This window comes from Peromyscus californicus, unplaced genomic scaffold (genome assembly GCF_007827085.1).
Source record: "Peromyscus californicus insignis strain IS unplaced genomic scaffold, ASM782708v3 Scaffold_17__1_contigs__length_78620276, whole genome shotgun sequence".
Classification (NCBI taxonomy): Eukaryota; Metazoa; Chordata; class Mammalia; order Rodentia; family Cricetidae; genus Peromyscus; species Peromyscus californicus.
In genome coordinates, this window is record NW_026294469.1 from 62,575,401 (window position 1) to 62,589,801 (window position 14,401).

Consider the following 14,401-nt stretch of genomic DNA (forward strand, 5'->3'; position numbering starts at 1 on the left):
CATAGGTTCAGGGACCTTATGAGGCTCTGGGATTCTTCCTTGTGGGAGGGAGGGATCCAGGGCATCATTGTTTCGGAAGGAATGGCTTTCCACACCCCTTGATATAACCAAGTCTGCTCACACTGGTAAGGAGATAGGTCAATGGCAGCCATGTGCTCAAGTTCTTTGCTGCCCTCAACCGCCATGATAAAAACACTGGAACTGTCTGGTGGCCGAATCTGAGAAGCAGCCACAGATCGGAAATTGAGCCAGTGGCACTGGTACTGACGATGGGAATGAACAATGCCCCAACAGGTACCAGGCAGGCCCCTGATGAGCACAAGAAAGACCTTAACAGATACAGGCAACTGACGCACGCACCAAAGCAGCCCTGAGTCACAAGGCAGCCAGGGCTCCTACAGATCCAGGAGACCCTGGGGATTCTACAGAGCTAGAGCAGTGGTTCTCAACCTCCCTAATGCTGCAGCCCTTTACTACAGTTCCTCATGTTGTGGTGACCCCCAATCATAGAATTATTTTTGCCACCACTTCCTAACTGTCATTGTGCTACTGTTACGAATTGTAATGTAAATATTTTTTTGGAGATAGAGGTTTGCCAAAGGGGGTCGTAACCCACAAGTTGAGAACTGTTCTTGAGGGCTAGATATTCTGGCTGATTTGGGTCGCTGTATTATGATATGTAGTCTGGGACAGAATTGGTCCTAATTGTACATGGTGATGATCTTTTATGCACAGACAGGGAAATATATTTAGGAAACACAGAACTTGTCTTCTGTGTAATTCAGAAACTGGGCCAGACACTGAAGCCAGACTGTCTATGAGGACTTCCCGGAATGGTTCATCATTGAAGGAAAAGCACAAACTCATTTGTAGGTAAATATTAAGACCAAGGGGCCCTAGGAAATTCTGGGATTGGTCTTGCTATTTGCTGTTGCTCCTAGTTTGGCATCCAAATGTTTCTTTGTTCTGATATTGAGTATCACAGACTGAGGTTAACGCAGACAAAAAAATGAGGAAGCCCACAGACCCAGGAGCCTCTGATGCATTAGTCTGACGCCTCTTCACTGGTTGAGCAAAGACTGAAGAGCGGGTCCAAGACTGGTGGGAAAAGGGAGGACTATGGGGATTGTCTGTAATACTGTCATATACAGATCTGTGGTTTTGCTCCTGGCTCCTACTTCCCAAGTCAGGCCATGGCCACTAGAATCCTTCCCACCTAGGGCAGCTAACAACAGCTCTGATTTTCCTGCACCTGTCTTGGAGTTGGCCATAAAGACATCCTTGGATCTCTTCTTGTCCATAATTGGCCATAAAGGCGTCCCTCATTTTTGAGGGTTCCTGCTCTGCAAACCAGAAACAAGCAGGCTACGAAGAAACCAGGAAGAATCCAGGTCCCCCCTCAGTCTGTGAGCATTTCCTCCTACTTTTTAAAAATATTTTAACTTTTGGTCCAGTCACCTTTCTACAGAATTGCATACATTTCAGTCATGCTTACTCAATGACGTCTCTATGCAAATAGAAGGGACAGGGGACCCTGAAGGTAGTGTGCCCAGAGAAAGCCTAGACGTGCCACACCTCTTCACCATATTTCACCCTACTGCATCTCCTCATCTGTACTCTTTAAAATTCAACCTGTGGATGTGTTTTCCTGAGTTCTATGAACCACTGTACCAAATGAGCCCAACCCAGGGAGGGGTCATGGGAGCTTAGCTAACCAGTCACAAGTTCCAGAAGTTCTACCTGGTACTGCTGTCTAAAAGTAGGGACACTCTGGTGGCACCGAGCCCACCCAGTGGGATCTGATGTTATCTCCAGCTAGACAGCATCCAGGTTAAAATGACTTTGAAGACCTTGTACTGACTAGTTTTATGTCAACCTGACACAGGCTAAAAATATTTGAGAGATAGGGAATCGCAATTGAGAAAATGCCTCCATAGGATTGGGCTGCAGGCAAGCCAGTAGAGAACTTTCTTAGTGATTGATGTGGGAAGGCCCAGTCCATTGTGAATGGAGCCACCCCTCAGCGGGTGGTCCTGGGTTCTATAGGAAAGCAGGACCATGGAAGCAAGCCAGTAAGCAGCTCCTCTCCATGGCCTCTGTATCAGCTCCTTCCTCCAGGTTCCTGCTGTTTCAGTGCCTGCCCTGACTTCTTTCAATGATGTGAACAGTGATGTGGAAGAGTAAGCTGAATAAGTCCTTTCTTCCCCAAGTTGCTTTTGGTCATGATGTTTCATCGCAGCAGTAGAAACCCTAACTAAGGCAGACATCTAGCTGGTGGTCCTGGCGAACAGTTTACTTGCTGGCTCCATAATCATGTTTTCGAGTCACAAAAGAACACTTCGTTCTTTGGGGAGTAGACAGGAGGAGGAAATGAGTGGGACTTCATTTTCCTCTCTCTCCTCAGGATACCCTTTAGCTAGAAATGACTAAAATAGGACCATCTCTGGCCTCCATGTCTAACTTGCAGCATTAGAAGCTGCTTCTCGCTCTCCTCACATCCATTGGATGGATGTCATCAGACCTGTGGCCCTTCCTGGCTAACACACCTAAGACAGTGTCATCTCCAGAGCTCCTCAGATGCCACCCCACCCCTTCCCTAAGAACACTGGATGATGTGACCCTCATGGGGAGTCGCTCTGGCTTGTTCCACTGCTGCTTCGACCTTGCCCAGTCTCGTCTGTCTCCTTGGAAGCACGACAAAACACTATGAGGAACTAAACAAGGGGCTGAGTACCACCCTGCTTGTGTGGCCTGAGCCCCTTCAAACGAGAAAGCTCTGAAGGATTCAGTGGTCCTTCTCTTTGACACACTCAACCTCAGGGTCAGTTCCAAATCCTACTTTCAAAGGTGGATGGGGAGGCTGCTGTGGGATGTCTTTCTGTACGCTGTGAATATGTGTTGCTATGATTGGTTAATAAAGAAGCTGCTCTGGCCTATGGTGAGTCAGGTTATAGCCAAACAGGAAATCCAAGAGAGAGACAGGAAGAAAAGAGGCAGACAGACGCCAGCCGCTGCTGAAGGAGCAGCAAGATGCCAGTAGACTGGTAATGCCACAGCCACGTGGCAACTTATAGATGAATAGAAATGGATTAAGTTATAAGAGCTAGCTAGCAAGAAGCCTGCCATAGGCCACACAATTGTAAACCTCTAAGTGATTATTTTATAAGCAGATGAGAAAGCTCTGGTGGGAGAGATTTGTCTGGACCCTGGAGCTAGGCAGGACCAAGAAACTTCCCCCTATAGGAGGCTATCTAGGGTTGACAGTTCTCATGTTTTGCCTTGCTCCAAAATAAGGATTAGTGAGTATAATTATTACAATAGTTTCACTTTTTAAAAGTCAGGTTTATTGAGACATAATTTTCACACAGTATAATTTACCCTTTCAGTGTGTATGGATGTGTTGTCTGCACATTTACAGCAGTACCACCTCAGGGGCCAGAAAAGGACATAGGATCCCCTGGAACTTTACAAAGAGTTAAAGTGTTGCAAGCCACCAAGTGGGTGCTGGGAATTGAACCTAGGTCCTCTGGAAGGGCAGCCGTGATCTTAATCACTGGGCCACCTCTCCAGCCAGGTTCTGTGAGTTTTGTCAAGGATGCCTCTACCATCCTAGTCTTGGTATTTCATAGTTCAGTTATCTCCAGCAATTCCATCATGTCTCCTTCTGACCATTTCTAGGCCCAAGCAGCCCCGGCAGTCACCATTTTCTGTTCCCCTGGGGTTTTGTATTCTTCAACATTACTTATCTGTTGAGAAAGTCTCACTATGAAGGTTGGCCTTGAACCCCCATTTTTATTTTTTAAACAAATAGTTTATTTATATGTGCACAACTATTTGCCTGCATATATACTTATGTGCACCAAGTGAATGCCTGATGCCTATGAAAACTAGAAGGAGGCATGGGATCCCCAGGAACTGGAGTTCCAGACAGTTGTGCGCCACCATGTGGGTGTTGGGAACCAAATCCATGTCCTCTTAACCACTCCACCATCTTGGCCCCAGCCTCGAACCCTTGATGCTCCGGCTTCTGCCTCCTGAGTGCTGAGATGACAAGTACTCACCGTGGACCCAGCCGTCTCCTGGATTCACTCCAAATACGATACCGAATACGTAGAACCAGTTCCTAGCCTTTTGAGTTTGACACTCTTCACTTAGAACAGGACGTCAGAGACTCGCCCTCGCCATGTGGACAGTGGCTCTCTGTGACTGTGAAAACCACAGGGAGAAGCCACCGTGTCCGTAGCAGCTCTTGACTCCTGTGTGGCTGGCTGGGTTACAGAGGAAGAACGGCTTGGTTTTGTTTTCTAGCCAGAGGCTGGAACTGACAGAACACTAAAGCACAGTACCCACTGGGGAGGTGGCTCAAGAGCTTTCTTTCGCCAAGTAGATAAGCAGACCTGTATTGAATAGAATGTTCTGGAAGCAGTCTACCTCACTGTAGAGTCTAGGACTGGAAAAAAGTGAGGACATAGAGCCTCCATCTGAAACACCTGCTCATTTACATGACAAGACTGCTCATAGGCTACACTTATGGACTAGTTTGTGATACAAGCTAAGACAGTTCCTTACTTTTCAATGTTGCTGGATTAGTGACAACAGCTATTTCCTTATGGATGCTGGTCCCCCAAAGTCTTTTAAAAAAAAAGATAAATGGGGGTGTATTGAGAAGCCACTGGGCATGGGAGGATCCGGGAAATCACGGTGTCTTCTGCTAAGCCCTGTCCCGAGAGAATGCCTGGGACAAACAGGAGGCCCACTCTAGATGGGAACAAATGACGGTGCTCCATTCCTGGGTCTAGGGGTTGAGCACTGGGGCCAGGGAATCCTGGCTGGATAAACCCTAGAGAGCTGATTGGTGGAAGCCCGGGGTGGGGAGTAGGGGTGGTCCATGACACCATGCTGGTGATTTGAATCCAAAAGAAGAGTCTTTGTTGAATGGGTTGGGGTGACATTCTGATTTTTCTAGGAAAAAAAAAATCCCACAAATATCTAGGCATGAGACTTGATTTGTCAGCAGGGCTCATAAATCAGGAAGGGGGAGGTCTTCCACTGGCCTCTCTGCCCTGCCTGTGGCTCCATCTGTATGATGGCTGTCCTCAGGTCTCAAGAATTGTCTTCTTGGGCAGGGTGTGTGCCCTGCGAGGCTGGCTGAAGGGGTGATCTGCAGGCAGGGGTCACTGGAAGCAGCCCACACTCGGGCGGTTCTCCCTGACCCCTTCTCCCATGCACAAGGCAGGGCTGAAGAGGCTTCAGATGGTCTCATCTGCTGCTCTCCCCTCTGGCGGCCAAGAAGGACTCTGGAGGCACAGTGGGGGAGCAGAGGAGGTAGCTAGATACAGTCTGTCCTTCTGCAGCTGTTCCCACCAGGCTATTTTGCTCTCTCTTTGAATGTATAGAATCCACAGAAGGTTTTGCTTTCAACAGCTTAAAAGTGTTTGGGAAGTAATCTAGCAGCCGCTGCCCCGCACAGAGTGTAATTGTGGCCTCGTCGATGTAGACAGAAGGTATAATTAAAGCTCTGAGTGTTCCCTTCCCACGGGGAGCAGGGGGCAGTCCTCCCTGCTGCCTGTGTGGGGACTCGGAATAGCCTAGATGCATATCACTCTGGCAGCAGGGCTGTCGCTACACCGGCAAGCGACACCGGGCAGGTGGGTACCAGGTCTGCTTGCCCCTCCATGCCTCCCCTGCTCTGGCCTAACAAACCCTTTAATGACTAGGTGGCCACTAATCCCTTACAGGTGTGAGTAGGAATACCTTCTCTATGAATAAAACCTCAGCCACCCCCCATTGTGTGTGTGTGTGTGTGTGTGTGTGTGTGTGTGTGTGTGTGTGTGTGAGAGAGAGAGAGAGAGAGAGAGAGAGAGAGAGAGAGAGAGAGAGAGAGAGAGAGAGAGAGAGAGAGAGACTGTGGAGTAAAGTAGGAAGGGCTGTTTCTCCTCTCTTTCGGAGTAGATGTTGAATGTGGCCACCATTCCCAGGCCAGGATGTAAGAGGTTCTAATGGCTACTCTTTCTCCATTAGAAGTTTCCAGAATGTATTCTGGGAATCCAACATGCGTCAGTTCCCAGTAGAGCTATATAGAGTATCATGTGATGAGAACAGTGAAATGTTAATATGAAAAGGGTAACCAGGAAATCGCCATGGTTAACATGGATATGGGACATAGGCTGTGCCCAGCCTCATGTCAGTGTTCTATAATAATTAGTTCAAGAATCCTCTCCCAGCACTCCCCCCCCCCCCCCCCCCCCCCCCCCCCCCCCCCCACCCCCCCCCCGGTGTGTGTGTGTGTCCATCTGCACGCACGCACACAGGCCAGCGGTTGATGTCAGGTGTCTTCCTCTCTGTTCATTTTGTTTTCTGAGACAGGATTTCTCAGTGAACCCCAAACTGTGCTAGGCCGTCTGGCTGTGAGGCTCTGGGGTCCGGCTGTCTGCCCTTACAGCATTGGCTTTACAGCTGCATGCCACTATGGCTTATTTTACATGAGTGCTGGGCGTCCAAACTCAGGTCTTCATACTTGTCCAGCAAGCAGTTTATCCACCGAGATGTCTTCCCAGACACCTCCCACCCCCGGTCTTTGGATGTGACTCTTCTGAGGGGGGTGAAACAGCTTGCCCAGGTCCTACCTGGTTGGTACCTATACACAGGAACTGCTCTGGAGACATGTGCCACCAAGGAGAGAGGCACAGGTAACAATTATGCTGCATTTCAGGAGGGCAGCAGGCCAGAGAGAGACCTGAACACACTTACTTGGTAGGTGGGGCACACATGTGTTCCTGTCAGATCTAGGAGGAGAAACTAAGTCAAACTCCAAAGAAACAGAATAGAGAGAAGTGTAAATTTCAGCCTTGGGGAGAAATGGACTACGGGAGGTATGGATGAGGAATAGATGCTATGCTCCTTGGAGGGCTTGGGTTCACAGGGCGGGCTGGGGAAATCAAAAGCCTGGCACAAAGGCATGATGAAATGGGCATGTGTAGCCTACAGGACAAGGAGGGGTGACAGGATGTCACACTCAGACACGGCAAGGCTGCCATCTGAGGAGCTGCTGGTCTCTGAGGTGTACAGGGGGACTGGAGCTGAGCGTGACATCTGTGATCTGGGAACACCAGCTCACAGCAATCAGTTCCTTCAACTCACGTTATAACTGCTTTCTATGGATGACTCACTCTGTCCTTGCAATGCCATCTGAGGTAGGGGCTCTCCTAACAGTCCTCTCATAGGAAGGAAACGGGCACAGAAAGGATAAGTCACACAGGCTGCAAGTGGCAGAGATAGGACTTAACCCCGGCTTGTCATCTGAAGAGGGGCTCTACTGCCCCTTACATAAGAAAGACCGCAATGGCTGTCCATGTGGGCACTGGGCTCTTAGGATAGGCAGAGAATTCAAACACAGAATGGACAGCCTCAAGAAGACCTCTGCCAATACTGTGCTTTTAGTGGATGACCCGAAGCTTGGCTTCTTGGACTCGGGGGTACACCCAAATCACCTTGAGCCCTTGATCAATTAAATGCAGATTCCGTTTCTCAACTCCACAAGCTGATCCTGCCTTTGGGGAGCCCTCTCAGGGCCAGCAACTCTCTTGATACTTTCTCTTTAGAACAACTTCAAGTGTAACTTTGGGGTGTCCGTTCTCTCTTTCTACCATGTGGGTTCCACAGACTGAACTCGGGTAACTAGACTCACACGGCGAGCACCTGGACTCCCTGATCATGTTGCAGGCTGCTCTTCTCACCTCTGCTTCCTTTAAATGTATTTTTTAAAAATCTGTAGACAATTTCATACGTGCATATGCCGTATTTTGCTCATTTTACTCCCTATTTCTCTCACCTCCTCTTACTCTTCTTCCCATCTCCTTCCGACTTTTTCATGTCTTCTGTTATTATTTTTTTAATGATCTACTGAGTTGAATTAGGGTTGCTGGCATGAGCAAGTGTGGAGCGATTTACTGAAGCGTGGACAGTCTTACTAATGGCCACACCACTGAAGGAAATGTCTCCCCTCTCTCAGAATGAGTAACTGGAACCATGAACCCCGCTGTCATGGATGTGAAGGAATGCTGACAGGCTCTCTCCTGTGCAGGTAACCACAGCTGTGGTGACTTCATGTGTGCCACGGCCATGTCCTATGCAGAAGACAGCATGTCACAGTGCTCCCCCCCACTCTCTGGCTCTTACATTCTTTCCGCCCCCCCTTTTGAAATGTTCCTTTAGCACTGGAGGGAAGTGAAACAGACGTTTCACTTAGACTGAGCGCTCCTGTTGATCTCTGATACCCTGGCCTGTCTGTCTAGGAACTGATGACTAGCTTTGCTTACAGGCCAGGGGGACTTCCTCAGCCCAGCAGCAGACTATTTCAGAGGTTAAGTCTTTGCTGTGGGTGGTGCTCATCAAAAGATCATTTAGAAGAGCAGCATGCTCCCAGAGAGGCCCTGCTTAAGCAGAAATATACGGCCTCCTTTTCCATAGCCTTCTCCTTCTGACGGTGTGATTCCCATTTATGCTAGCATACATTGAAGCATGCTAGAAACCTTTTAAAGAAGGAGTAACAGCCAGCACGCACACATTCCTGGGTCGGAACCTATCTGAACAGATCTGAGCCAGCATACGGAAGAGATACTTGCACATGAGGTTTGCTGCTGCAGTACTCGCAAGAGCCAAGGCGCCAGCCGAGAGGGGACCAGTCTAGATGCCCATCCAGAGACAAGCTGATAAAGAAAATGTGATCCACCCAGCCATAGAGAAGAATCCAATTAGGGCCGGGGAGATGGCTCAGATGGCACAGTGCTTGATGCTCGAGCATGAGGACATACGTTTAAATAAAAACTGTGGTGCCACACAGCTGTATTCCCAGCACCGGGGAGGCTGGAGACAGGTGGATCGCTGGGGCTCTTTGGCTCGACAACCTAGCCTACAGGGTGACCTCGGGGCCAGTGAGACCCTGTCTCAAAAGCAAAGCAAGAGAACAAAAACAACAGAGTAGGTGGAGCTTAAGGAACAAGGACAGAGGTGGTTCTCTGGCTTCCATTTGTGCATTCATTCTCTCTCTCTCTCTCTCTCTCTCTCTCTCTCTCTCTCTCTCTCTCTCTCCCCCTCTCCCTCCCTCCCACTCATGTTATTTTCAGCAAAATGGATGGATTAGAAATCATCATGTAAAATGAAATAAAGGAGTCACAGAAAGACAAATACCATTTCTCTCCTATGTGGAATCCAGATTTAAATATACACATTTATATATATTTAAACATGAAAGCACAGGGAGACTATGAAGGAGGAGAAGGAGGTCTAAAAGGAGGGAAGAGTAACACAATATTGCATGTTTTCACTCAAATGTGGGACCTAGATTAAATATGTTACAAATACACACATGTATATATAGTACAAAAGCAGAGCCATTTGAGATGAGGTAGGAGACCAGTGAGGGGGAGGAGGGAGATGCGGGAGGCAGTGGGAGAAAATAGGATCAGGCGCCATGATAAACATGAACAAACATGTCATGAGGAACCGGAGTGACGGGGCAGTGGTTTAGAGCATGTACTGCTCTTACAGAGGACCCAAGTGTGCTTCCTGGCACTCATGTCAGGCAGCCCACAACTGTCTGGAACTCCAGCTGCAGGAGATCTGATACCCTCATTGGACTCTAGGCAACTGCACTCACACATGTGCACACCCCTGCCCCACGCACACAGTTAAAAATAAGCCAGTTTAAGTAATGCCATAATAATCCCACTATTTTACATGCTAACTCAAATCACCAAGATTGTACTAAGTCCCCAGACTCCATTTAGCACTGGACCGTTACTTTTCTTATTACTAAGGAGGGAAGGGTTTCTCTTGGTTCACAGTTTAGGGGGTACAGTCACGACAAGGAAGGCATGACAGCTAGAGTGGGCTGGTCTCAGCTGGTGGGAATGTGCAGTGGTGGTTTCTCATGTGGCAGCCATTAGAAAGCAGAGTTGGACTGGAAGGACAGTGTCCTTTGCTAGCATTCTGTGTCTCTTGAGACAGGATCTCTTGCTGAACTTGGAGCTGGGCTAGTGGCCAGTCAGGCCCTGAGGCCTTCCTCTCTGCCCTTGTGGGGAGTGGAGGATGTCCTGAGTGAATGTGTGTTGCTGAGATACGGGCATCGCCATGGCAAGGACCCTAGCCTCAGTCCCGTGGGAAAATGGCAAAGCCTGCCATCATACTTCAGGGTGAGGCTCAGAGGGACCACAGAGTCTTCTGGTCCATGTGAATGTTAACAGTGTGTGCAGAAAACATCTGCCATAGCTTCTCCCCAGCCACCCTCACAGATGTTTATGGCCTGAAGTCTGCTCCCCTCCAGAGACTTCTCCTGCTGTGGTTAGCTAAACCTGTATCCTTGGTCTACCTGTATAGTATAAACCCTGCCCCTTTGTTTATCTGTATGTACTAACCCCATCTCCTTGTTCAGGGTGTACAGTGACCCCACTTCCCTGTTGCACTCTATACAGTGAACATGTTGAACTTCCAGGATGTAGCAGTCTCTACCAGAGAGCCCAGTCCACCTGACCTCAGCTGTTTTCCTGTGTCCATATGTCATTTCTTCATTCCCTCATTGTCCCAGTCAGATCCAGGACACTGGAGCCTTGCTGGAACTTGGAAGCCCAAGCCCCCCCCCCCCCCCAAAAAAAAAAAAAGCTACAAGCACACACATGCCTACACCAGGCTTCTTTCCAGGGTGCTATGACCTGAAATCAGGTTCTCTTGCTTGTAGCTCTCAAACCTGCTACAGGTTAGAAGCACACAGAGAGTTAAAAATAGAAAAATAATCTTGCTCTTCAGGGCACCTGCCACATCAGTGACATGAGACTCTCCAGGGTATTGTTTACTAGTCCCCAGTGGATTCCAATGTGCCGTCATATTTGAGAATCAGGATTTTTCTCACCTGCTCTTAGCCATCAAGCCATCTCCCCACCCACCCACTCCCAGTTCTTTTGGAGACGAGGTCCTGTGGCTTGTTTTAACCTCCCAAGTGCTGGGATTACACACGTGTGTCGGCCCACCTGCTGGCATTACACATGTATGTCAGTACACCTGAGTGATAGAATAACATTTCAAAAGATGATTTTTAATTGGGGTAGGTTATATGCATACCATAGCATTCACCATCTCAACCATTTTTTAGGTATGCAGTTTAGCAGCATTAAAATGTTCACAAAGTTGTCAAACCACTATTATTCATCTCCAGGGTCCTTCCTAACTGAGACTCTGTCCCCATTAAATAACAATTCCCCATTCACTTTCCCTCCACCCCGTGGTGACCACTTTTCCTGTCTGTGAGCGTGACACCTCCAGGGTCTTCCTATTCTGTGGAACCACACAGGGTTTGTCCCTTTGTGACTGGCTTGATTCATTTAGCATCATGTACTTCCCCTTGCTCTCAAATGGCATGCCGACGGGAACATGGCGTTGGACTGCTTTCTAGAAAGCACTTTACCGATGGGGTTGTCTTCTAATTCAACTAGAGTTTACTGACACAGAGAACAGCTTTGGGCCTTTTCTTCATAAGGTCCAAATCAAGAACTCTGAATTCTTCAGTTGTTCAAAGACAGGACAAAATGTTTTGCTTGTTCAAAGGTACGTTAGAATAAGCAGCCCAATGTTGCCAATGGCCATTGCCTATGGGGGCCAATGGATGTGATGCTGAGGGACACAAGCAGAGGTGGGGTGGAGTGAAAGTTGGTTTGGCTTTTCTAGCCTCAGTTTCCCCACTTGCTTGAGCTGCTGGAGCCTCCTAGGTTTTCTCTGTTAGCGTTCTGTGACTCTGCATTAGTCAACAGCTCCCCTGCCCTTCCCTTCCCTTTTTCGAGGCAAGGCCTTGCAATGTCGCCCAGGCTGGCCTGCAACTCAACGTTGGGCTTACATACTCTCTCCAGGTGAGTTTGCTTCAACAGCAGTCTCTGGAGAGGAGCCCTGCTAGACCACGGTGGTGAATTGTTAATGTGCCAGTCTTCCAGAACATTTCTCTTTTTAGGAAGATCCAGTAACTGTCAGGCCACAAATAGACATTTGTCTCACTGACTTTCAAGGGGAAATCTGGCAAGCAGGGACTCTCAAACCTGCTACAGGTTAAAAGTACCTGGGGAGTTAAAGAAAAAAAAAATCCTGATGTTCAGGCCACCTGCCACATCAATGACATCAGACTCTCTGGGGTGAGATCTAGGCACCAATAATTGTTAAGAGTCCCTTGTGGACTCCAATGTGCAGTCATATTTGAGAAGCAGGGTCTCTCTTAGAGGTTTCGAGTTCACTGGCTTTGGAAAGGTAAGCAGCAATTTCATAGTCCCTAATTAGCGCAGCTTTCTATTTCTAGCTCTGCTCAGGATGAAACAAGTCCCTGAACAGCTACGGAGCTTTTTCCACACAGCTGATCCTGGGGAGATAACAATCTAGAAAATAATTCATCAAATGACAGCAAGGATTGATTGAGAACGTTGGGTGTGCCAGGCACGGTGCCCAGTGTTGCTTTCTTATTGGTGCATTTAATTATCAAAATGACCCAAGAGAGTCTAGGGAGCTGAATGATATGGCCAAGGTCAAATTCAGCAGAGTGGAGACATGACGTCAGCAGGGGACAAAACAGAGTCTCTGTAATAGGAGTACATTCTTGTAGGAAAGACAGCTGAGCAGTCGCACGTATAACGTGATCATGGAGATGAGTATGGGGAAGGAAACACAAAACAAAACAGTGTAAGGAGATGGGGCCAGTGGTCCAGGACGGCCGCTTTCACAAGAGTGCCTCTGAGAAGAGATCAGTTTATCTTGGAGTCGTGGGGCCACTTGGGAGAACATCAGATAACCCGACCTCTGCCCTCTTCTCCAAACCCAAAGGAGGCAGCAAGCTTGCTTTTCCCTCCCACCGGCATGCCTTCCTCTTAGCTCCCTCATTTACATGCAGTTCTTAAGCTCTGGGAACATCTTGGGGGGGGGGCAGCAGGGAAGTCACACTGAGTGAGCACTTGCTCTGCACACAGGATTGGACAGCAGCAGCTGACAGCTCATTTCCTCAGGATCCTCAGCGTTCGGGAGGCTGAGGCAGGAGCATGATGAGTTTGAGGCTAGTTAGGGCACATTAAGTACAATTGATCTATCATCCTGTCTATCTATCAATCATATCATCTATCATATCTATCTCTATCATCATATCTATATGTTATCTCTCTACCTATCAATCATCATATCTATCATCTTTTTTCACTTCTATCTGTGGAAATTACTGTAGATCCCCTTATCTGATGCAGCTGGTAAGCCTTGGTGTTGCATAGCAGCCTGATCTTCGGTCATCAGTTCTAAGGTAGGGGAAGCAGGTAGAGTCCCCCGCAGGTGGACACTAGCTGTTATAGCTCCGCTTCTCCATACACCCTACGCAGGGTCGTGGCTCACTTCAACTTTGCTGAGTGACTGGAATACAAATGTTAAAGGAATGATTGCTATTCCCAGGACTGCCTGTTTGAAATTCTTGCTTAATGATATGCCCAAACCAAAGGAAATGCCAGGAATCGATCACCAGTTAAAAGGGAGCTATTCAGAAGTCAAACCCCACAGGACACAGGCAGTGTCTCTGTTCAAGTGCTGACCTTGAGGTCTAGGCACTGTGGCGTGTTGGTGGAGTGTCCCGTTTCACTGGACTGGGGTCCTACGGTGTGTTAGGTGAGTCCTCTAGGCTGCTGACCCTCTGTTCTGCCAACTCTGCTGTCAGAATCCGAACTTTAGCAACCACCACCCACCCCCAACTCAGAAAGGCAGAGAATATTAATCCTAAAGCACTTTTGAGCAGTCAGAATCATAAGGGTGACATGCTGTTGGGGGATGACCGTGTGCTGCCTCCCCTCTTGGCTCTCCCTGTTCTCTTCTGTCCCTTCATCACCTCTGCCCTTGCTCTGCAGAGGAGGCAGCTGAGGCCATGCATCAAGGTCACAGTAGCAACACGGCAAGTCCCTCAGTGAAACCAATGCTGGGGGTTAGGGCAGAAACGGAAGGATTCCCAGAGCTTGCTGGCCAGCCAGTGTATACAGTCAGTGAGCTCCAGATTCACTGAGAGTCCCTGTCTCAAAAAAATAAGGTGGAGTGAGATAGAAGACACTCAGTGTTGACCTTTTCTCTCTCTCTCTCTCTCTCTCTCTCTCTCTCTCTCTCTCTCTCTCTCTCACACACACACACACACACACACACACACACACACTCATCATCATCATCATCATCATCATCATCATCATCATCAACAACAACACCACATGCCTCCCCCAAACCCAGCCTTGTTTCGGGATATTGTTTACACTGTGTAAAGATGGGTCACTGTGATTGGTTTAATAAAAAGCTGAACGGCCAATAGCTAGCCAGGAGAGGTTAGACAGGACTTCTGGGCTGAGAGAGGAACTCA

General features: G+C 48.4%; 1 protein-coding gene across 5 annotated transcripts in view; it reads right to left on the reverse strand.

Moving 5' to 3' along the window:
• Mapk4 (mitogen-activated protein kinase 4) overlaps positions 1–14,401 on the reverse strand; it is a 146,609-nt gene that overhangs the window by 14,547 nt on the left and 117,661 nt on the right. The window lies entirely within an intron of this gene.